Source organism: Chelonoidis abingdonii, chromosome 21, assembly GCF_003597395.2.
Source record: "Chelonoidis abingdonii isolate Lonesome George chromosome 21, CheloAbing_2.0, whole genome shotgun sequence".
NCBI lineage: Eukaryota > Metazoa > Chordata > Testudines > Testudinidae > Chelonoidis > Chelonoidis abingdonii.
Window position 1 is genome coordinate 10163472 of NC_133789.1, and position 24179 is coordinate 10187650.

Below are 24179 nucleotides of genomic sequence, written 5' to 3' on the forward strand. Positions count from 1 at the left end.
TCCCTTATATCCAGGAGCTACCTGCCTCAGAGTAGGTTCTGCTTAACCCTTTCCCAGCAGGATCAACACCTGCTGACAGGGTAGATGGGAAAGTTTTGGGCAATCAACTGTTGCACTGTATAACTGCATTGCCGTTGGTGGAATAACTCCTGATCTAGACTGGTGTCACAGAGCAGAATTTGGACCCAAATGATTGAAATGAAATTCCATATCTGATCCGCCCCGCAATCCTTATTTCCTTGAAAGCTCTCACTCACCAGTAACTTCAGGAAAATGAGGTAGCTGGGTTAAAACTGTTATGAATTCTCTGAAATTCACCTTCCCGTTGTCTGCAAGGTAAAGCAAAGTTCAGATGTGGAAAGAATGATGGACAGAAGCTAACGGATAGAAAGACAGACAAAACCTTTGTGCTGTATCTCGGGGTTCTCAGCCTGGACCCCCCGGTGATGGAGAGGAGTCAAGGGTTTGCAGGCACCCAACTCTACTCAGATTGGGAAATCTGCTGCGTGAGAGAGGTGTCCTGGTGGAAAATGCTGAGAAGCACAGCACCATGGTATCAGCATTACAGCATGTGAAAAGCTGTTACAAACGCTGGTTTAGAATTCCCCTGTCCTTCCAAGAGAGGCTCTGAATTAAAGAGGAATGTATCTGCACCAAGGTAAGGCAATCGAAGGCTGCCACCGGGGATACATGTCCTAGGCACACCGAGCGCTACTCTTAACTGTGCACCCCTGTTTACACAGCTGTAGCAGTCTCGCTAGTTGCCTTACAGACGGGTAGGAAGGCGAGGTCCCTGTCCCAAAGAACTGCCCGCAGAAACTGGAGCGATGGAGAGAGGGGGAAAGGGAGAACAAGGAGGGATGTTAAAGAGCTCGGGGGATGTCATAACTATAAAAGGAAGGGTAACAACCCTCCCATATACAATACTATAAAATCCCTCCTGGCCAGAGACACCAAAATCCTTTTACCTGTAAAGGGTAAAGAAACTCAGGTAACCTGGCTGACACCTGACCCAAAGGACCAATAAGGGGATAAGATACTTTCAAATCTTGGTGGGGGGAAGGCTTTTGTTTGTGCTCTTTGTTTTGGGCGTTGTTGCTCTTGGGACTAAGAAGGACCAGACGTCAATCCATGCTCTCCAAATCTTTCTGAACCAGTCTCTCATATTTCAAACTTGTAGTAACAGCCAGGCAAGTCGTGTTAGGTTTATCTTTGTTTTCTCAACTTGTAAACATTCCATTTGCTAGAGGGTTTACCTCTGTTTGCTGTAACTTTGAATCTAAGGCAAGAGAGGGTTCCTCTGTGAATCTGATTACTCTGTAAAGTTATTTTCCATCCTGATTTTACAGAGATGATTTTTACCTTTTTCTTTAATTAAAATTCGTCTTTTAAGAACCTGATTGATTTTTCACGGTTTTAAGACCCAAGGGTTTTGGATCTGTGTTCACCAGGACTAATTGGTGAGGGTATACTCTTAAGCCTACCCAGGAAAAGGGGTGTAACGATTTGGGAGAGGGGAGGAATTAGTCTCAAATCTGCCCAGGAAAAGCAGGGGGGGTTAGGGACTTGGGAAATCTTTGGGGAAAGGCAGAGTTCCAAGTGAGATTTGGAACATGCTTGGTGGTGGCAGCTTACTGTTAGCCTAAGCTGGTAAATAAGCTTAGGAGGCTTTCATGCGGGTCCTCACATCTGTACCCTAGAGTTCAGAGTGGGAAAGGAACCTTGACAGGGGAGATTTTCCAACGTACAAATGGGAGTTAGGCATCTGGCTCCCATTCTCTTTCCAATGGGTATTGGGCCCCTCACTGTTCCTGGTCCCTTTGAAAATATTCCCCTAAACTACATAGTCCCATCGCCTTAAAATTCAACCTGGCCTGCAGGGTGGTTCCCACTGAGTTTCTGGGATCAAAGATATTCTTCTTTCTGGAAGGATAAGGGCTCACTCGGGAATCAGTGGGTGAAATTCTTCTCCAGCCTGCGTTACGCAGGTCAGCCTAGGTAATCACAGCAGTCCGTTCCGGCCTTAGCATCTATGAGCGCATGAGGAATGCAGCTAGACCATCACAAACCAATAGGTTCAAACGGGCAGAGGACTTCTCCTGCTAGACGAGGCCAAAGACGTAAAGGGACGTATGTATGGCTGAAATTCACCCCTGTACCATAATCCATTGCAGAGGCATGTCCCACCTGAGCCTGTTCACGTACACGCCAGCCCCAGGGGATCGGACATACCTGCACATACCTTTAAGCAAGACACACCCCACTGAAGCCCACGCGGAGGCTTGATATGCTCACCGTCAGCACTGGCTGTCTTCATCACCTCCATCAGCGTCTCCTTCGCTAGATGGAGCCCCATGCTGCTCAGGGTGGACTCAAGGTCATGGAGGTCAAAGTGATCATCCTTGAGCTTGCTGATGGCCAGGCAGGTGAGCTGCAGCCCTGCGGGGACACAACCAATGCACAGTGGGGTGCACGTGAAACATATCTGCTATGGCATCAGAGACAGCAAAGAGAAGGGGGTGGCCAGCTGGTCTTGGAGGCTGGTATGGCCGAAGCAATGGCAGAGGAAGCTTCCTATACACTGTCCTGAGAAAGTCTCTGTGTCTACACCAGGAGGACTACTTCGAGGGTGGGGGAGGGGGGCAGGACTCAGACTTCATGATCTAACCTGTCCTTGACATGGTTAACACAGGGATACTGTGGAAGTGCTCAAGCAAAGTGCTTAAGCATGCACCCGAGTCCCACGCTGAAAGCTAAGCACATAGACTCATAGACTCATAGGTCAGAAGGGACCAATATGATCATCTAGTCTGACCTCCTGCACAAAGCAGGCCACAGAATCCTACCCATCCACTTCTATAACAAACCCCTAACCTATGTCCGAGTTATTGAAGTCTTCAAATTGTGGTTTGAAGACCTCAAGCTGCAGAGAATCCATCAGCAAGTGCCCCATGTCCCACACTGCAGGGGAAGGTGAAAAACCTCCAGGGCCCCTGCCAATCCGCCCTGGAGGAAAATTCCTTCCTGACCCCAAATATGGTGATCAGCTAAACCCTGAGCATGTGGGCAAGACTCACCAGCCAGCACCCAGGAAAGAATTCTCTGCAGTAAGTGCGCTGCTGAATGGAGGCCAGGAGAGGACCTTGCTACTATAGGGTGAAATTCACCCTTCGCCCAGGCCTCTGCACCACGGACATTCTCTTTGGAGGGCTTCAGTGGGACTTAAGTGATGCATGGACCTCGTGCTGGGCCCTCTGCACAGGACAGGATTTCCCCCATAGCCTCTGCCTCCCTGAAGTTGCTGGGAGTTTTGTAATTGGCTGGTTCGTGATGCTTCTTCTTGATATGTCAACAATACGTAACAGAGTGTGTTTGCTCCGAAGGCTTAAAGATCATCCAGAAACCTGCAACTCAAATGTTGTCACCCCACGGAAATCAGGTAAACAGACCCAGCCTGCCAGGGCTGCAGTGGCTCAGCTAGGGCACACGACCCCCATGCGTGTTACCCTCACTCACAGCCTGAGCCAGCAGCATTAAAAAGTCAATGGAAAGATTCCCATGGACTTCAACCAGTGCTGGATCAGGGCCTTGGATCAACGGCTGCTCCACGGTCAAAGGGGGAGAGAGGGCGGGATTGGATCTGGCTCCATCTTTACAGTGCTGCACCTGGAAAATGCTTAGCCCAGTAGACAGATTTAGGAGCCTCAAAGGGAAAGATGCAGGCAGGCCTCCAGGGGAGCAAAGGCTTTGTCACACGGCAGCTGTTCAATCTGGTTCTGGAAACCCTGCCAAGCACAGCCCGGATTCCAAACGGGCCTGAAGACCACAGCAGGGCTGCTCCACAAGGATGCACGAGGCCGTGCAGCGCCTGCCTGCGTGAACTCACCAGAAAGAGTGACAATTATATGACACGTCAGTTGCAGTCTAGGGGCCAGATTCCCCAGTCTGCTCCAGCAGTTCTGGGTGACTTCTCCCATGCAAAGCAGCTGGGACCTTGGCTGAAGCAACTTCACGGCTGCTTTGCATTGCCAGAGCACATCAGCCAATCTGGCCTCCTTTCTAGGCCCAGCACAGCGCTCACTCACCCACAGATTCTGCAAAGCACCTGGTGGAGGTCACTGCCCTGATGAAATCTTTCAGGTTCACCTTTCTGCTGTCTGCGAGATAAAGAACACGGATGGAGACTGTGATTAGCGATGAGCTAACGCTCTAACGTTACCATCTCGGCCTCCTGCAACACGTCTGCAGCCACAGCGGCTCGAAACATCGCAGCAACGACGGAAATCCTTGTTGCCATAAGCCCAGAGCGTGGCCACTGGAACTGCGAGAGAGTCTCCTTCGCAGTATAGAGTCTATGAAGCACGACAGAGCAGCGCTGCTTCTCCTCTGGAGATGGCAGCAGTGACCCATACCCGCCAGCTAGCACATAACACTGGGGAAAGAGAAATGGTAACATCAGGAAGCACAGAGCATTGGCTACAGAAGCAGGATTCTAGACTATTAAATATCAGAGTGATAGCTGTGTTAGTCTGTATCCACAAAAACAACGAGGAGTCTGGTGGCACCTTGAAGACTAACAGATTTATTAGGGCACAAACTTTCATGGGTAAAAAACCCACTTCTTTAAATGCTTATGCCCAAATAAATCTGTTAGTCTTCAAGGTGCCCCGGATTCCTCATTGTTTTTATAGACAGTCAAAGATCTTCTGTTACACAGACCATGGATGCATGTCAATGAATAGAAATGGCCTCCCTGAGGTAAATACTCACCATCGACAGGACATAACTGGAGCACATCGGAGAGCTCTTCACTGGACAAACTGATGTCCAAGTTGCTCAGCACAGACTTCAGGTCCTGAACGCCAATCTTCTCGCCTTCCAGCTTGCCGATGATGCTGAAGGCATCCTGCAGGGCTATGGGCACACAGACAACAGGCCGGATGAAGTCAGCAAGCAGCCAGGACTTCCCTCTTGCAAACAAGGGCCACTGGGTTACCTACAGGGAGAGCAGGAGGATGGGCCTACAGGCGCCATCCTGCAATTCTATGGTCAGCATTAGGCAGGAGGCCCAATTAGCCGGTCCCTTCTGGTCTGTCTCTGAATGCCAATGCACAACACCGCAGCTACAGAGAAACGGATCTGGATATGTTTGTTACCAGCACGAAAGACAAAAAGCAGGAGGGACAGCTGAGGCAGCAGGATCTCCGAGCCCAAACGACCTAGCTGATGTGAGCAAAGCAGGACTCACCCCAGGCAGGACCCAAAGCTGCAGGGCATTGTGAGATGAGCTGCAGGCTCCTGTCGTTCTCTACCTGGATGCTGGATGTCTTGGGAGTCCTTGCACTCATGGGGCAGCAAAGTGAAAGACTGTGGGGTATGTTTGCACACGGAAAGAACTGAGCTGTTCCAAGGACACCCTGTGACGAACTGGGACTGTTCTTAATGTTTGCTCTGAATACTGTGTTGGTGCCTCAGTGTCCCCTAGACAGTTCTTAAGTATCTAGGTGGGATAAGGGTGTGTGATTGCTGCAGAGCAAAGGCCAGGGCACCTAAATGCCTGGCACTCTGTCTCCTAGCAACTGATGGCCTGGGCCCCTCCTCTGCAAAAGTGCCAACTGAAGGTGTTGGAGACAAAGGGATCAGGTGGCTCACCTCAACCTCGTCCTCTTTGACGTGCTTGACGGCCCTGATGGCCTCCTGCACTGCTGCAGAGGGTCACAGAACGGGAGGCACGTGAGTGCTCATGATCCGAACCCAGGGGCTTTAGATGTGGCCCCCCCCCGCCAGCTGGCGCCAGTCACACCTCCTATGCCCCGGAGCAAGATCCGCGCAGAGGTGGTCCTTGCCCCTTGTCTCCACCTTGCTGCTTTGGCCCTGCAAGGGCAGCCAAGAGCTGGGGATGGGGCTCTGAAGAAGCCTTCCTGGAGGATGCTGAATCAGCACATTCTCACAGCCACTCCGAGATTGCAGCCACTTTCCACCCCCGGTGGGTCCCAGGGGATTACTGGGAACAGAAGTGGATTAGGGGTTTATGGGGCCCTGGGCCAGAGCAAGGGGGGACCCCTCCCTACCTCTTCCACTTGCAGTCCCCTCCCTTTGCAGCGTGCCTGCCGGGCAGCAGGGTTGAGGCACAGGGGACTTCCCCCACCTGTCCAGTGCTCCTGCTGGGGAGCAGGGTCGGGCCATGGAGGGCTTCCCACGCTCCCTGGCATGAGTGCCAGGTGGGTGGAGAAGGTCAGAGCACGGAAGTGCCCATTCTTCTGGGGGTCCCTCCATTGGCCGGGGTCCTGTTGACTTAGTGACTAACCCACTGCTGACTGGGAAGTCCGTCCCCACCCAGGAGCAGACTTGTCCCCAGAAGCCAGAGACAGGAGGGTAACACTACTGGGGCCTCAGCCCTTCATGGCACTCTGCAGAGGGCAGGTCGCCGTGGGAGGAGATGCCCCCTGGGCACAGGTACGGTCACACACCCAGCGGAGCCTCTTTCCTGAGATGAAGTCAGTCTCCAGCTCCCTACGCACCTGCTCCAGAGCTCACATGTGAGTGTGGGGGAAGGCGTGGAGGATGGACATCACAGGATGTGAGGCTGAATTCTGACCCCAGACACACTGGGGTAGAGCTCGGACTCAGGCCCAGTGGGAGCCTCATCAAGCCCCTGGGGGGCACCCCTTATTGGAAGAGGTTCCCAAGGGCTCAGCACCCACAGCTGGGGAGACTTTCACAGGAGCTCAGCCCACCACGCACCCCGGATGTGCTGAGCTCTGCTGAAGACCTGCCTCTGGCTGTGGGTGCTGAGCATGTGCAAAATTCCTCAGCCTTTACTGGGCAGCTCTCTTGGGACTGCAGGACAGGAGTCCCCGGCCTGCTCGGTGCAGATCAGCTGATGTGTAGACCTGAGTCAGATCCCAGCTGGCGAAACCCCCCAGAGGGCCACTGAAGTTAGTGTAGTGATGCCAAATTCCAGCTCCAGCTGCTGTGTGTGACACTCTGAGTCCGAATGTCCCAGGTGCCCAAAGCTCTGTGGGCGTAAGTCCCAGACCCACGTGCCCAAAGCTCTGTGGACGTAAGTCCAAGCCCCGTGTGCCCAAAGCTCTGTGGGCGTAAGTCCTGGCCCCGCGTGCCCAAAGTTCTGTGGGCATAAGTCCCAGCCGCGTGTGCCCAAAGCTCTATGGGTGTAAGTCCCAGCTCCACGTGCACAAAGCTCTGTTTGATCCGAGGCAGCTCCAGCACTGACGGCTGGAGACACCTTCCAGGTTGGGACTCGGCACTCAGAGACGTCGCCATTGGCTCGTTGGGCTCCAGCACCAAAGATGCTGACGTGCCCAGGGAAATGCCAGTGATGTAGCACGCCCAGCGAGCACCTTTCTGACGCAAAGCACTGCAGGAAAACTTGGACGGCGGGGGCTGGGGAAAAGAGAAGTGCCCCAGCCTCCAAATCAGCACAGATCCAACAGGACCCACATTTCCTCACATGCCTGGTTCTAGTTAACACGCAGGTCGCTTGGCACCTAGCTGGCAGTGCAAGGGGCCTTGGAGTGGGGGGTCAGTTACCCTCATCCTCTCATTAAGGTCCCTTTGCTCTTGCCAGAGGGGTGCAGAGGGCCTTAAGGTGTGTCTGTGCCGCCGCAGTCCTGGGACTCATTTCGGGCCTGCTCCTTCCTTGTGCTGTCACATACACTAGTGCAAAGCGAGCATGGCCTTTGACCCCCATTTCGCACTGGTGTCAGTGGCCACCCAAGGGGCTGGCTCATGGAGAATCATGCCCTGCATGTCCAACGCTCCTAATAACACAGAGATTAAACTGCGCGCTAGGCTGCAGCTGGCGTACAAGGACGACAAATGGGGCCGGATTCTGATCTCCCACTCATTTGGCTTTGGCTTCAATGCAGCTATTTGTAACTGGTGTAAGGTCAGGCAGGGTGAGGCCCATAATATCACAACATCCGATAGCAATGGGTGAACTCAAGCATATAAACCCATATAAAAACAACAGCGAACCCAATCGCCTTGATGGCCTTCCACCCACCACTCTGCACTGGGAGGTTCTTACCTACGAAGTTGGAGAACCGCCTGGTACCCGTCAAGGCTGACATCAGTTCTTTAATATCCACGGTCCCGTCTTCTGCAGGGGAAAGCGCAGTTCAGGTGTTCAGGGAGAGGAGTGGCAAGATTGGGAAGACGAAAGGCCTGATTCTGGCCTCCGACAGGCGTCAATCCAGTGTAAGCCTAATGGGGCTCATCTAGGGTTTATGCCAGCGTTGGACCAGAATCAGGCCCAGAGTGATGAGTGACATCATCCAATCTGCTGTATGAAGATAGGTTTGATCTTAGCTGGCTGCAGCTCATGTCATGTAAACTGGGTGTATCATGTGCCCCAAACTGAGCAGGCCTGGGGTACGCAAGGGGGTGGGGCACGAGCCAGGGTGATTTAGGCCTTGGAATTTTCTTCTGTGGCCTCCTCTGTTCTCCACATGAATTTCCATTCGTCTGGAGGAGAAGGAATCCCACAAGCAGCTTCAAGGACTCAGACCATTTCCTGCTCCAGCCAGCAAGGAAATGTAACCAGAGAAACACAGGGTCATAGTTACCGGCAAGGCAAGAGTTAAATGCTGCCTGTGTGGGCATCCATCTTTAAGGAGTCACTTTGTCCTTCCCAACACATAGACGGCCACACAAAGAGCGAGATCCTGTGCATTCAGGCAGCCAAACGCAGGGAAGCCAAAGCACATGCTGGGACTTACAGAACCCGCTGGTTGTGGTCGCTGAAATACTCACTGGAAACAGAAAGGGACTTGGTCACCTCCTCTATCTCCACTTTGGTTAAGTGGACCCCCATGTGGTGCAGACACGACTCCAGCTCCGAGATCTTCACCTGGTCCTCCCTGATCTGCCCGATGGCTTGGATGGCGTTGTTCAGGGCTGCGGACAGGGAGAGACCTTGTTTGGCTTGGGGCCTGGCGCCGGCGATGCTTCTCCATTGCCTTACGCTGTGTGCAGCCAATTACCCCCCTGCCGAGGCAGCTCCAGACTGGTGCAAGTTGTGGCACGAGGGGAAAGGTGACAGAGACTTAGGAAGCCCTGACTGCAGCACTGATGCCAGATGGGAAGAGATGGCTCGATTCTTTCCTCGGATTAGAACAGAGCGGCTACAGCGGTACCGAGGGGAAGCAGAACAGGCTCATCCCTTTATATAAAATATAGATGAAGTTCAGACAGCAGGGGAGGGGAGAGTCGGGTTGTATAGCCCGGAGCCTAGTGCCCGATCACCTCACCATCTTCAATGTATTTACCCAGCCAGAGAGTGAAGTGACATGACCATGGGCACACAGGAAGTTTGGGGCAGAGGAAGGAAGACCCAGGTTCAATTCCAAGTCACAACCTACGACCCTAACCACTGAGCCACTGTTCCTCTGAGGCCAGCTGCTCTGTTACCTGAAAGTGAAGAAACGGAGCAGGCAAAGCAAGCCACAGATGGCAGTGCCCGCAGGGTTAACATGTTGGCTGCTCCAGCTGCTAGGAACCCAGCCCAAGAAGAGGACTCCTGGGGCAGATACAGACCAGGCCTGCAGAACTCATGTGCTGCCAGCCCCGAAAGCCAGGAGCTGGGAAGAAGCAAGTTCCAGATACAAAACTCTGCTAGTGTTTCAGCTGTGCAGGCATTGGGGGGTGGGGGTGAAGCCAGGGAAGGACCTTTCTGTGACGCATAGGCTCAGTTATTGGCATCTAGAGGCCCCAGTTGAGATCGGGACCCCGTCACGCTGGGCATTGAACAGACACTCTTTGCTGTGAAGACCTGACAAGACAGACAGAGGGGAAACTGAGGCACACAGCAGGTCAGTAGCAGAGCTAGGTAGAACCCAGATATCCTGGCTGTCAGCCCATGCACCCTCTCATCCCCAGTCACTTTCCTAGATGAGCAAAGGCTGGAGCATGGCCAGCTGCATTGGCTCTTTGCCCCCTGAGGATTCACCCAAATGGGGCGAGGGCAGGGCCAGGTTATCCTCTTTCTTCCCAGCTTGATGTTCTCTCCCATCCAGGCCCTCACTCACCTCCCAGCGCAGAGAAGCGCCGCATCTTGGACACCAGCGTCATGAACTGTTCCAACTTCACTCTTCCATCTCCTGCAAGGCAAAGGGGGTTCAGCCGTGGGGCGGACGGGGCCCCAGACACTCTGGGTCTGACGTCCGAAAACGGCTATCCATAGGGCGCATTGGGGCTTCGGATTGGTGCTTATGAGGTCCCAGATGGGTAACTAGTCCCTTAAACTGATAAACACCCAGGGCTGAGTTAGGGACCCCTCTGCCTCCAGTCTTTGGGCTTAAAATGGAGATAGGGGCCATGCTGCAGCTCACCCTCCCCAAAGGAATTCTGGCTGATTGAGCCTGGTGTCACAGCCCCTATATGCCTCATGGGCAGTGTCAGAGTCACGGCCCCCTCTCCCGTGCACATGCAGCTGGGGGTGGGGATCGAGAGGCTCCATGGCTCCGTGCTGCCTGGGGATGGAGGTCGAGGAGCAGGAGAGCCTGGTTCCCCCAGGCCAAGAGGGCAGCCCCGACATTGCTCACTGTCAATGGCCACAGACTCCAGCATCTCCTGGAACTCCGCCTTGCTTAAATGGATGCTCATGTTGGTCAGGGTTCTCTCCAGGTCCTGTACGTCAATGAGATCCCCCCGAATCCGGCTCATGGCTTTAACGGTGTCCCGCAGCACTGCAGACATGGAGAGAGCACACGGCAGCCGGGCCATTGGTAGGAAACTAGCACCCAGAGGGACAGGAGCTAGAACATGGCAGCCAATTCAGAGTCAATGCCCTAGTGGAGCACCCAGTGTCGGGACCAGAACAGGGAATTCTGCGCATGGAGCTCACTAGCTTACGGGAAACTGGCCAGTTTGTTCTCTGCTCTTATCTGACCCCTCGATACAGACTCAGCTGCATTGCACTGGCCTTGTCTTGAATGGGGGAAAGAAGTTGTGGTTGGCATCATGTAAGCTACGGTGATTTTGCCTCTAGGGTAGACAGAGGTTAACACTTTTGAAGACGTTTGCTGGGGTGAAATGGGGTTGAAGTCACGGTAGGTAACATGAGTTAGCCAACATGACCACCTTTGCTAGTGAAGAAAAGGACATCGAATTCCTGGGTGGAGCTGGAGGGAGAACGGAGAGCCTTCTGCTCCAATAACACAAGTCTCTAGCACTCCACCTGAAGAAGAATCTCTCTTGCGGCAATTAGTGTTAGACCCAGCTGCTTCTGTAGGTTGCAGCCATTAGAGGGCGACACACACACACACACACCCCTCCATTTGGCAGAAGCTGAGTGACCCGTGTACGCAACACATGCACATTGCAGTACCTCCCTCACCCCGGGAGCAGATAGCTGGGAATGTTCAGAGGCTGTTATTATATTAGGATCAAAGCTCTCAGCTTGTCTTCAGTGACAAGTAAATGCATAACAGGTTCCTCTGACAAACAAATCCGCCTTTTTACCTTCCCCGCTTGGATATTTAATTGAAGAGCAATAAATGTTTCCACCACGTCATGCTCTTAGAAATCGAGGGCCTGATTCGGATTTCACGCTGGTGTAAGTCCGTGAACGTCAGGCCTGGTTTGCTGCAATGTGACCGAGAGCACAATCTGGTCTATGATGTGCCTCTGCTCACCCAATTCTCATTTCTTGTACAGTCCCAGAGCCTTAAAATCCCTCTTGTCCTGCTGGGGGATTTCTGCTCTGCAGGAAGAGTTTTGCTGGCTAACACCCAGTTCTTGTGAACAGACACCCCTTAATCTGAAAGACAGGAGCCATTTTAAGATCCCAGGGGCCAGATGTAAATCACGCATAAATCGATGTTGCTCTAACGACCTGACTGTAGCGACACTGATTTCCACCAGCTGGGGATCGGGCCCATTGACCTCAGTGGAGCTACGGCTGATTTACCCCAGCTGAGGATCTGGCCCCAGGACTGTACGTCCAGATTGCATGCAACAGCTTGAAAATCAACCTGCTTTTTACGGGCGAATTCAGCCCCGTTTCCCACCTCTCTACCTGGAGTGCATAGCAGGGGAAATTCAGGCGCCTTGTGTTAAAAGCCCCTAACGGAGCCGGTTTCAAAGGTCACCAAACGCTGGAAATGGATTTGCTGAATCAAACGAGTGTCCGAGCCCACTGAGAAGGAGCTCAGGCCCATGTGATGCGTTCCTTCCCGTCTGCCTGAGCCCCCACTCACCTAACAGCTCGGAGAACCGTGGGCTTTTGGTCAGGACTTCAATGAAATCTTTAATATACACCTTCCCGTTGGCTGCAACAGAGAGAAGAGCTCAGGTTACGAATAAACGGCACCACCTAAGTGCTGGACTGACACAGAGGTGGCGGAAGCACCCTAAAAGTGGGGGGACCACAGGTGCCGGAAACATGGCCCCGCCCACCCCATGCCACGCCATTCCTTCTTCCTGAGCCCCCACGCTGCCCATCCCCACCGAGGCCCTGCTCTCGCACTGCCCTCTGCTCGCTCCTCTCCGCCCGTCCCCCCATCTCTTGTCCCTGCAACCAGTAAAAAGTGAGGGGGCCCCTGTCCCCCCCATTCTGGCACCCCTGGACCAACACACAGTGAGAGAGAGTCCCCTAGAGTCTAGCAAAGGGTGGGAGGAGAAACAGAGGCAAAGGAGTGTCTCACACAAGGCCACATTGCAAGAGAGTGGCAGAGCTGAGAACAGAACCAGCCTGGACCACATCCTAGCCTAGAGCCGTCTCCTAAGCCAGGATGCCTGACTCAGGAGCTAGCAGGCAGAGCATCCCTGAAGTGGTATGAAGAGCGGCATGAGTGGTTTCAGTGCTTAGTACACTCCTGCCGGTACAGAGCACTGATGCCTGTCTCCACAGCAACATGGGCTACCACCAACCAACACATCACTCTTGTCCTCTGCTTCCTACACAGGCTTCCCACAGAACAGTGGGTGAAACGCGAGGTGGTTTCAATTTCCTTTCCAGGTTGTGAGCCTCTAGGTTTCACTCAGGCCACATTTTCAAGCTTTTTCCTGCAACCCCAGGGGCTAGAAACTTACTTTTTTAAAGAACGAAAGCCAGGCGTCTCACATAATCACATGACTCAAGGAGCTGGGGCTTTAAGGAAGCCACCGACTATTGTGAGAGTTGCCAACACTGACTTGGGACTGTGGTCCTGAGTCCATTTCTTGTCTGACCCCATGCACTCACCATCCACGGAAACCAGCTTCAGTGCTTGCTGGAATTCGTCATCGGATAAATGGAGCCCCATGTTCTTCACATAGGATAGTGCCTCACTCACAGCCACCTTATCGCCTTCCATCTTGCTGAGGGCTGCAATGGCGTCTTTCAGCACTGCGGACATGCAGAGGGAACAAGCAGCCCAGTTGCTCAGGAGGAGCCTCGCTTTCCAAAGGGATCTGCTCCCATTTAAACGAGGCCCAGTTGTCAAGATGTCCTCATCACCCCACAGGGCACCTGATGTACCAAGCTCTGCAAAATCTGGCCACTTGTTTGGGTGCCTAAATGGGGACTGAGACCTTCTGGGTGTGGCCATTCACGTGTGCAATGCAAGGGAAGCACTAGTGTAGCGTCTACATTCTAACTGTAGGCTTATCTACGCTTAAAACGCTACGGTGACACGGCTGACACTCCCCGAGAGGCAGTGGCTAGCTCGATAGCAGAATGTGACCTACTGCTGTCTACACGGGGACTTGGGGACTTTCTTTGTTCCGTGTCTGTACAGCATCTGGCGCGATGGGGTCCCGGTCCACGACTACAGTGTGGATAACAAATAATACGCCAGCATCTGCTCCCCTCACCTGAATTCAAGCATCCCAGCAGTGCTGTTTATGCACCGACAGGAGTGACTGCAAAATGCCCCGTTTTTTTTTTTTAGAGCCCAATGAAGGGAGAAGCAAAGCGAGAACAGTGTGTTTGTTAAGGGCTGAGCTTCCCAGCCGGAGTCTGGGCAGGGCCCTGTGAAGATCTTGTTATGTACAGCCGGTTGGAACCAGTCTCCGAATAAGGCAGAGCTCTTGCAAGCACCTTAAGTACAGTAACTTCTCACTTAAAGTCATCCCAGTTAACATTGTTTTGTTGTGACGTTGCTGATCAGTTAGGGAAAATGCTTGTTTAAAGTTGCGCAATGCTCTCTTCTACCATCGTTTGGCAGCTGCCTGCTTTGTCCACTGATTGCAGGAAGAGCAGCCCGGTGGAGCTAGCTGGTGGGAGCTTGGAACCAGGGTGGACCGGCAGCCCCCCATCAGCCCCCTGCTCCCTTAAGTTCCCTGTGCGGCAGCTGCCCAGCAGGCTGTCAATTGCCGGCAGTTTAGCTGTCCCTCCCCCAACTGCCATGTGCTGCTCCTGCCCTTTACCTTGGAGCTGCTCCCAGAACTCCTGCTTGCTGTGCACAGGGAAGAAGGAGAGGGGGAGCTAATGTCAGGGTGTCCCCCTCCCCCCTGCTCCTGCACCCCGCTTACCCCTTCTCCATATAGAGCAGGGAGGGGACACGGAGGGAGGGAGACAGAGAGAGCTTGGGACAGCAGCTGCTGTCTCAACTTCCGGATCCACTTAAAAAGGCAATGCTCTTAAGAGTGGGTCAGCATACTTAAAGGGGCAGTGTGCATCTCTCTCTCTCTCTCACACGCAAGGTGTGTGTCTGTCTCTGTCTGCTATGCTGCCTCCCCTCCCTCCTGTTCATGCTGCCTTGTGTGAGAGGCTACATTAACAACAAGGTGTTAACCCTTGAGGGCTCAGCCGATTGCTAGTTCATCATTTAGCAGTAAGGGATTTCCTGGGAAATATCCCACCCTCTGACTTCACCACCTCAACCAAGCTACACAATCATCATCGCTGTGTACAGTATTAAATTGTTTGTTTAAAACGTACACTGTGTGTATATTGTATATAATATAGTTTTTTGTCTGATGAAAACAATTTCCCTGGAACCTAACCCCCCACTTATATTCATTCTTATGGGGAAACTGGATTCGCTTAACATCCTTTCACTTAAAGTCACATTTTTCAGGAACATAACTACAATGTTAAACGAGGAGTTACTGTATCGAGTGATCGCTGACCCCCTGCACACTGTGTCATCATTTATACCAGTGCAAAGTGAGTGTAAAACATACCCATTCTGATCTGATGCACTCACTTTGCACCAGTATCAGTGAGTACACAAGGGGCAGGGCAGGGCTATGGAGCACAGCACACTTTGACTCTCCATCTTCCCACCCTATCAGGTCCCCACTCACCTGAAAATTCGGATAAGCGGAGGGTGTTGGCCAAAGCCAGCATAAAGCGATTGAAGTTCACCGTCCCATCTTCTGCCGTGTAAAGAACGGTTCAAAGTGCAAGGTGATGGGGAAGGACACAGAGACAGGAGGAGAGAGACACACAGAGGGGTTGATTGTGGAACCCACTGGAATCAGGCTAGCATCTGAAATAGACATTTTGGGCCAGATTCTCTGGGGCTGTAAATCAGTGTCATTGCGTAGACTTCAGTGGGGCTATACTGATTTACGCCAGCGGAGGATCTGGCCTTTTATCGATTGCCTGACCATTTCCTCCAGCTGCTTTATTGTATGATCACTCAGCTCTATAAATTGGATTGTTTGTAACATACGGCAGCTCGCACTGAGGTTACCTCTCCAGGGGAGGGAAATCCAGTTGCTAGGAAAAGGCAGATGTTAGCAATGGGAGATTTGATCATTAGAAATGTAGCTAGCTGGGTTTGTGATAACCGGGAGAACCGTATGGTGACTTGCCTGCCTGGTGCGAAGGTTGCTGATGTCTCGAGGCATCTAGACAGACTTATGTGTAGTGCTGGGGAGAAGCCGGTGGTCGTGGTACATGTAGGTACCAATGACATATGGAAGGGTAGGAGAGATGTCCTGGAAGCCAAATTTAGGCTGCTAGGGAAGAGACTGAAATCCAGGACCTCTATGGTGGCATTCTCAGAAATGCTCCCAGTTCCACGTGCAGGGCCAGGTAGGCAGGCAGAGCATCAGAGTCTCAATGCGTGGATGACGATGGTGTAGAGAGGAGGGGTTTACATTCATTAGGAACTGGGGAAACTTTTGGGATGGGGGGGAGCCTATACAGGAGAGATGGGCTCCACCTAAACCAAAGTGGAACCAGACTGCTGGCACTAAACATTAAAAGGTTGTAGAGCAGTTTTTAAACTAGGAGATGGGGGAAAGCCGACTGCTGCAGAGGAGCATGTGGATCGGACACAGACTTCTCTTAGGGGAGAGTCTGATGATAGAGAATCTCCAGGTTATAGTCAGGAACAGAGGATGGATGGAAGAGGATAATGTAAGGGCCAGATCAGATGATAAACAGTCACATAAAAAAAATCTGGACACATCAGAAAAGGGCAGACAAATAAACAGGACAAGTTTTTAAAGTGCTTGTACACAAATGCTAGAAGTCTAAATAATAAGATGGGTGAACTAGAGTGCCTTGTGATAAAGGAGGATATTGATATAATAGGCATCACAGAAACCTGGTGGACTGAGAGCAATCAATGGGACACAATCATTCCGGGGTACAAAATATATCAGAAGGACAGAACAGGTCATGGGTGCAGGGGGGGAGTGCACTATATATGTGAAAGAAAATGTAGATTCAAATGAAGTAAAAATCTTAAGTGAATCCACATGTTCCATAGAATCTCTATGGATAGAAATTTCATGCTCTAATAAAAATATAACATTAGGGATCTATTATCGACCACCTGACCAGGACAGTAATAGTGATGATGATGAAATGCTAAGGGAAATTAGAGAGGCTATCAAAATTAAGAACCCAATAATAGTGGGGGATTTCAATTATCCCCATATTGACTGGGAACATTTCACTTCAGGACGAAATGCAGAGATAAAATTTCTCGATACTTTAAATGACTGCTTCATGGAGCAGCTGGTACGGGAACCCAAGGGGAGAGGCAACTCTAGATTTAATCCTGAGTGAGTGAGCAGCAGGAGCTGGTCCAAGAGGTAACTATACAGGACCGCTTGGAAATAGTGACCATAATATACAAAGCATTCAACATCCCTGTGGTGGGAAGAACATCTCAACAGCCCCAACACTGTGGCATTTAATTTCAAAAAAGGGGAACTATGCAAAAATGAGGGGGTTAGTTAAACAAAAGTTAAAAGGTACAGTGACTAAAGTGAAATCCCTGCAAGTTGCATGGGCCCTTTTTAAAGACACCATAATAGAGGCCCAACTTCAATGTATACCCCAAATTAAAAAACACAGTAAAAGAACTAAAAAAGAGCCACGTGGCTTAACAACCATGTAAAAGAAGCAGTGAGAGATAAAAAGACTTCCTTTAAAAAGTGGAAGTCAAATCCTAGTGAGGCAAATAGAAAGGAGCATAAACACTGCCAGCTTAAGTGCAAGAGTGTAATAAGAAAAGCCAAAGAGGAGTTTGAAGAACGGCTAGCCAAAAACTCCAAAGGTAATAACAAAATGTTTTTTTAAGTACATCAGAAGCAGGAAGCCTGCTAAACAACCAGTGGGGGCCCCTTGACGATCGAGATACAAAAGGAGCGCTTAAAGACGATAAAGTCATTGCGGAGAAACTAAATGGATTCTTTGCTTCAGTCTTCACGGCTGAGGATGTTAGGGAGATTCCCAAACCTGAGCTGGCTTTTGTAGGTGACAAATCTGAGGAACTGTCACAGATTGAAGTGTCACTAGAGGAGGTTTTGGAATTAATTGATAAACTCAACATTAACAAGTCACGGGACCAGATGGCATTCACCCAAGAGTTCTGAAAGAACTCAAATATGAAGTTTGGAACTATTTAACTAAGGTTTGTAACCTGTCCTTTAAATCGGCTTCTGTACCCATGACTGGGAAGTTAGCTAATGTAACGCCAATATTTAAAAAGGGCTCTAGAGGTGATCCCGGCAATTACAGACTGGTAAGTCTAACGTCGGTACCGGGCAAATTAGTCGAAACAATAGTTAAGAATAAAATTGTCAGACACATAGAAAAACATAAACTGTTGAGCAATAGTCAACATGGTTTCTGTAAAGGGAAATCGTGTCTTACTAATCTATTAGAGTTCTTTGAAGGGGTCAACAAACATGTGGACAAGGGGATCCAGTGGACATAGTGTACTTAGATTTCCAGAAAGCTTTGACAAGGTCCCTCACCAAAGGCTCTTACGTAAATTAAGCTGTCATGGGATAAAAGGGAAGGTCCTTTCATGGATTGAGAACTGGTTAAAAGACAGGGAACAAAGGGTAGGAATTAATGGTAAATTCTCAGAATGGAGAGGGGTAACTAGTGGTGTTCCCCAAAAGGTCAGTCCTAGGACCAATCCTATTCAATTTATTCATAAATGATCTGGAGAAAGGGGTAAACAGTGAGGTGGCAAAGTTTGCAGATGATACTAAACTGCTCAAGATAGTTAAGACCAAAGCAGACTGTGAAGAACTTCAAAAAGATCTCACAAAACTAAGTGATTGGGCAACAAAATGGCAAATGAAATTTAATGTGGATAAATGTAAAGTAATGCACATTGGAAAAAATAACCCCAACTATACATACAATATGATGGGGGCTAATTTAGCTACAACAAATCAGGAAAAAGATCTTGGAGTCATCGTGGATAGTTCTCTGAAGATGTCCACACAGTGTGCAGAGGCGGTCAAAAAAGCAAACAGGATGTTAGGAATCATTAAAAAGGGGATAGAGAATAAGACTGAGAATATATTATTGCCCTTATAAATCCATGGTATGCCCACATCTTGAATACTGTGTACAGATGTGGTCTCCCTCACCTCAAAAAAGATATATCTAGCACTAGAAAAGGTTCAGAAAAGGGCAACTAAAATGATTAGGGGTTTGGAATGGGTCCCATATGAGGAGAGATTAAAGAGGCTAGGACTTTTCAGCTGGGAAAAGAGGAGACTAAGGGGGGATATGATAGAGGTATATAAAATCATGACTGATGGGGAGAAAGTGGATAAGGAAAAGTTATTTACTTATTTCCATAATACAAGAACTAGGGGTCATCAAATGAAATTAATGGGCAGCAGGTTTAAAACAAATAGAAGGAAATTCTTCTTCACGCAGTGCACAGTCAACTTGTGGAACTCCTCACCTGAGGTGGTTATGAAGGCTGGGACTATAACAGAGTTTAAAAGAGAACTGGATAAATTCATGGTGGTTAAGTCCGTAAATGGCTATTAGCCAGGATGGGTAAGGAATGGTGTTCCTAGCCTCTGGTTGTCAGAGGATGGAGATGGATGGCAAGAGAGAGATCACTTGATCATTACGTGTTAGGTCCACTCCCTCTAGGGCACCTGGCATTGGCCACTGTCAGTAGACAGGATACTGGGCTAGATGGACCTTTGGTCTGACCCCCAGTACGGCCGTTCTTATTATGTTCTCCTGATCGACGCGATCAAAGGGCAAACCCAGCAACGGGCTAGACGCTGAGCCGGGGTGAAGAGGTGTCGCTGCACTGACTCCAGTGGAGCTGTTCCAATTTACACCAGCGGAGTCAACCCACGTCATGATTGCCAGAGCTTAATTCCACTACATAGGATTTTTGCATTTCTGTGTGCTAAGGCAGTCTGTCACATGTGTTACATAGAGATGACGTTTTAGTCCGGTCAGTGCCATGAATGGGCACTCTGGATCCTCTGCTTTTGCAGTTCAGGGGGCCAGTCCTGCTCTCAGCTGTCCCCCCCACCCTTGTTGCTCCTGGTGTTGATTGCTAGGGTGCCAGCAGGGGGGTTGGGCCCTGCTCACCCCCTCTTTGGAGACACCTGGGCAGGGCCGCCAAGAGGATTCAGGGGGCCTGGGGCAAAGCAATTTCGGGGGCCCCTTCCGTTAAAAAAAAGTTGCAATACTATAGAATACTATATTCTCATGGGGGCCTCTGCAGGGCCTGGGGCAAATTGCCTCACTTTTCTCCCCCCCCGGGCACCCCTGCACCTGGGGCACAATGACGGAGAACCAGGCAGCCGATGAGTTCCCCACCTTCCCGGGGTGGTTGGGCTCAGGCTTTGGTCTTCAGCCCTGGAGTGGCAGGGCAGCACGCTCCGGCCACAGGCTTCAGGCTCCAGCCCCCCACAGAGTCCCCCCCACCGATCTCCATTGCTCCTGACCCATGCTGCCTTCCCCCACCCCCAAGCCAGGGTTTAATGTGTCCTGAGAACCCCTGCTCTAGACTGTATCCTAGTGTAACTGAGACTAGCATCCAGCCCTGGTATTTTATATCAAAGGGGTCCCATAGCGGTTGGAACGCATGCAGGCACCAGCTGGCTGTGTTCTGACCTGTGTACACGCCTCCCCTCACACATGCTCTACTAAAAGAGAAAGACAGACAGACAGACAGACAGCTCACTTTCCAGTGTCACTTTCTGCAGAGCTTCCTGGAACTCTTCGTCAGTGAAAGGGATGCCCATGCTTTGCAGAGTGCAGCGCAGGTCACCCACCTCAATGTTATCTGCTTTGATCTTGCTGACGATCTCAAAGGCGTCCTGTAAGGCTGCAAGGCAGAGAACGCACAGCAGGTTATTCAGTCGCTGTTGTGATTTATTTATGGTTGTGCCCATGATATGCTAGCTGCTTTCTAGGCAGCTCAAAACTTTTCCAACTAAACTGTTTTGTGACAGAAAACCAGATTGTTGATTACATGGAATTTTTCTGAAAAATGGACTGTTTTCATCAAAAAGCCAAACATACCCAAACCAAGTAAACTCTGCTCAGCTATCCTTCCTCAGTGCCTTATGGGAGTTGTAGTTCAGTGGTCTCATGTCCATATTCTTGTCTATGGGCTAGACTTCCAGGCTGGACTACATCTCCCATGATACACCAAAGCTAAGGGCTCCCATGATGCACCACCTCCCCTCACCATAAGGTGAGGCTGTGATGCATCACAGGAAATGTAGTTTGACCAAGGAGCCTGGACTATAGAGGAGAATGGGAGCATGAGACTCCTGAACTACAGTTCCCATGAGGCACCATGGCAGGGTTTTGGAGTCAAAATGTTTGGAGTGGAATATTTCAGTGTTTGACTTTTTGCTGAGCAGTTGAAATTTTCCATGAGAACAAAACCCAGACATTTTCCAATCAGCACTAGTTGGGTCCCGTGAAGTTACCAATTTCAGTATTGAGTAATAATAAGTTGTAATAAACTGATATTTAGCGAGGCTTTTATCTTAGAGGATTTGTGTGTGTGTGTGAGAGAATGAATAAATAAAACACGTCATCCACCACTGAAATGGAGCATCTCTGGAGTGGAATGCAACAGCTGCATGTACAGATACCCTATGCAATGGTTTTGGACAGGAAGTGAAAAACAATACTGTACTTAACTGAAACAGCAGGGAGATGTTCAGGAGGCACCATACCGCTATGCCAGAGCACCAGGGTGCACTGTGTGCCCTTTGAAATGCAGCAAAGGCAAAAGGTGTGTCTCAAAATGCTCGTGCCCAATTCATCTCAGAGTAAGTGGGTCTGATTCCTTGCATCTTAGGATGCCATTCACACAGTTGAGAGTGAGCGTGAAACAGAACCATTCTGCCCCGGTCTCATGTGGCACCCCTCAGTGCAGAGAAGTGAGCAATGACCCAAGGTGCAGGGCAGGGGTGGGGGAATCAGGCTCAGCAGTGGGGAAACAGGAAAAGCAATTAACAGGAGGGCATAAGCTAACACAGCCCCACATTACATTTTTTTTTCCATTTATCCCAGCACCATCCCCAGCGCTCCTGGGGCCAAATCCTGCCATCATTTACTGCACTGAATAGAGTTACGCTAGATTTACACCACTGTGAATGAGAGCAGACTTCAGCCCTTTGTCTACGCCGGTTGCACCTGCTAACGCTTTGGCCCCAAGAGGTCTCACTCGCTTTGTTCACCCAACTGGACTCAGGTTCAAGTCCTGCCAGAAGTGATTGAGGAAGGATGACCCGTGGCTGGGCAGCTTGCCTGGAACTTAGGAGACCCCAGTACAATTGCCGGCTCTGTTACGGGCTTGCTGTGTGACCTCAGACACGTCCCCTAGTCTCCATGTGCCCCAGCTCCCCGTCCGTACAACAGGGCTAATCACACAGGGTGGCAGAAACACGTTAAAAGAGCAGCAGATACTTTGGTAACAGAGCAAGAGACGTACTCAAGAGACATCTTTGACTCTCCTCCCCTGGGGTCTCTCACAAGTTTTTAAACCAAGAGCCAGGCTGGACAGGGCCTTCTTACCCTGAAGTTAAGGAGTCCTGCCAACCGGGCTCCCTATGACCCTCACGACCCTTTCCTCTTTGTGGCTGCTGCGCCGCTCCACTTTCGTGCCCCTCCACGCTTCTCCTGAGCCGCGTCCATCCTGAGCTGCTGTCCGGCTTGCTGCCATCAGAGGGGAGCGCCTGGGACCCTGAGCCTGCTGTTGGCGCCAGACGCAGGGGGAGCCGCATTCCATGTGACAGCCCAGCATTCTGTTCTCAGCCATAGTGACCACTCTCCCTTGGAACACTCTGGGCTCTCTCCATCGCCCCCGACCCAGGGGAGAGACATGGCTGTGGATTCTCTGGCCTGTGTTTTGCAGGGGGTCAGACTAGCGGACCAGCATGGTTCCTCCTGCCCTTTAAATCTACGGGTCTGGCTACACTGCCGTGTAAGCCCAGGGTCAGTAGAACTCGAGTGCGCAGGCCCTCAGTTCGTTGCCCTATTTTTCAATCTGTGGGTCACAAGCCAGTACTAGGTCGTGATATGTAAGGCACTGGGTCGCCTTGCTCTGGTCAAGCTAGTGCCTACCTTTTCCGACACTGTGCTGCGCCCTGGAATTGGCCAGCAGCAGGTCCGGCTCCTAGGCAGAGGGGCCACAGGGCTCCGTGCGCTGCTCCCACCCTGAGCACCTGCTCCGCATTCCCATTGGCTGGGAACTGGCCAATGGGAACTGGTGGGGGCAGTGCTTGTGCACTTCTGCCTAGGAGCCAGACCTGCTGCTGGCCACTTCCGGTAAGTCTGTGCCCACGCCCCAATCCCCTGCCCCAGCCCTGAGCCTCCCCTCCAAACCCAGAGCCCCTCCTGCACTCCAAACCCTCATGCCCAGCCCAGAGCCCTGACCCCCTCCTGTACCCCAACCCCCTGCCCCAGCCCTGAGCCCCCCCAAACTCTGAACCACTCATTCCTGGCCCCAACTCTCTGCCCTGAGCCCCTCCCATGCCCTAAGCCCCTCATGCCCAGCTCCATTGGGTTGCGGGCATCAACAATTTTCTTCATCTGGGTCCCCAGAAAAAAAGTTTGAAAGCCACTGATCTAGAGCTTGAGCGTCTGCACTGGCTTGTAACCCCAGGTTACGAATGATTGAACCCTGGGGCTCCAGTGTCTACACTGCATTATGCAGGCCTAAGTCCACCCATATCCCAGACTTCCTAGCGCCCTCCCAAGACGCTCTAGCCCTTTGTTCCTGGTGCAACAGGGGAAAACTTGACTGTCCACCAAACTTGACTGTTCAGCTGGTACGTTGGCTCCTGGGATTGTGGGACATTTTTTTGCGGACTCCCAGAGCATGAATCCAGTGTGGTTGCCTCTACATTGCAAAGCAAGAGCGCTTGACTCAGGCTTGGCTCCTCCACTCTCAATCCTTGGGTTAGTGCAATTTGTGTGTAGATGGAAGGGAGTAAGGCTTGAGCCTGAGTTCAAACCCTGGGCTTGCATTGCAGCGTGGACATACGCTAGGATTGCGAGGCCACCTTGGACTTGTCAAACCTCTAGCAAAAGAGGAATCCTGGAGAAATCATAAAGCCGATGCCCACTGAGATGAGAGGTGGGGTGGTGCAACGGGACACTGCCTGGGACTCAGGAGACCTCAGCTCAGTTCCGTGCTCTGCTTCAGACTCCCAGCGTCACCTCGGACTACCCCCCTAGCTTCTCTTCGCCTGAGATCCCCCTCTGTACAATGGGGTAATGGGCCTGCCCTCCATCTCAGAGAAGGGCTCAGATACTCTGGTCACCTAAATACTGAAGGTAGCTAGATGGGCGTATGGAGGTATGTGTAGGGAGATTAGGCCAGATCCTCTGCTGTGTTGCAGGCGCCTGGGTTCGGACCTCCTACCCAGATGCCAGAGTGGAGCCATCTAGTGGCTTTACTGGGCCCACGCACAGAGCTCAGCAGTCAATCCCAAAGCACTTGACAAAGGAGTTCGCGAACACG

General features: G+C 51.2%; 1 protein-coding gene across 1 annotated transcript in view; it reads right to left on the minus strand.

Moving 5' to 3' along the window:
• Window positions 1-24179, minus strand: part of EFCAB3 (EF-hand calcium binding domain 3) — a 101538-nt gene that overhangs the window by 72638 nt on the left and 4721 nt on the right. The gene's annotated exons all lie outside the window — the stretch shown is intronic.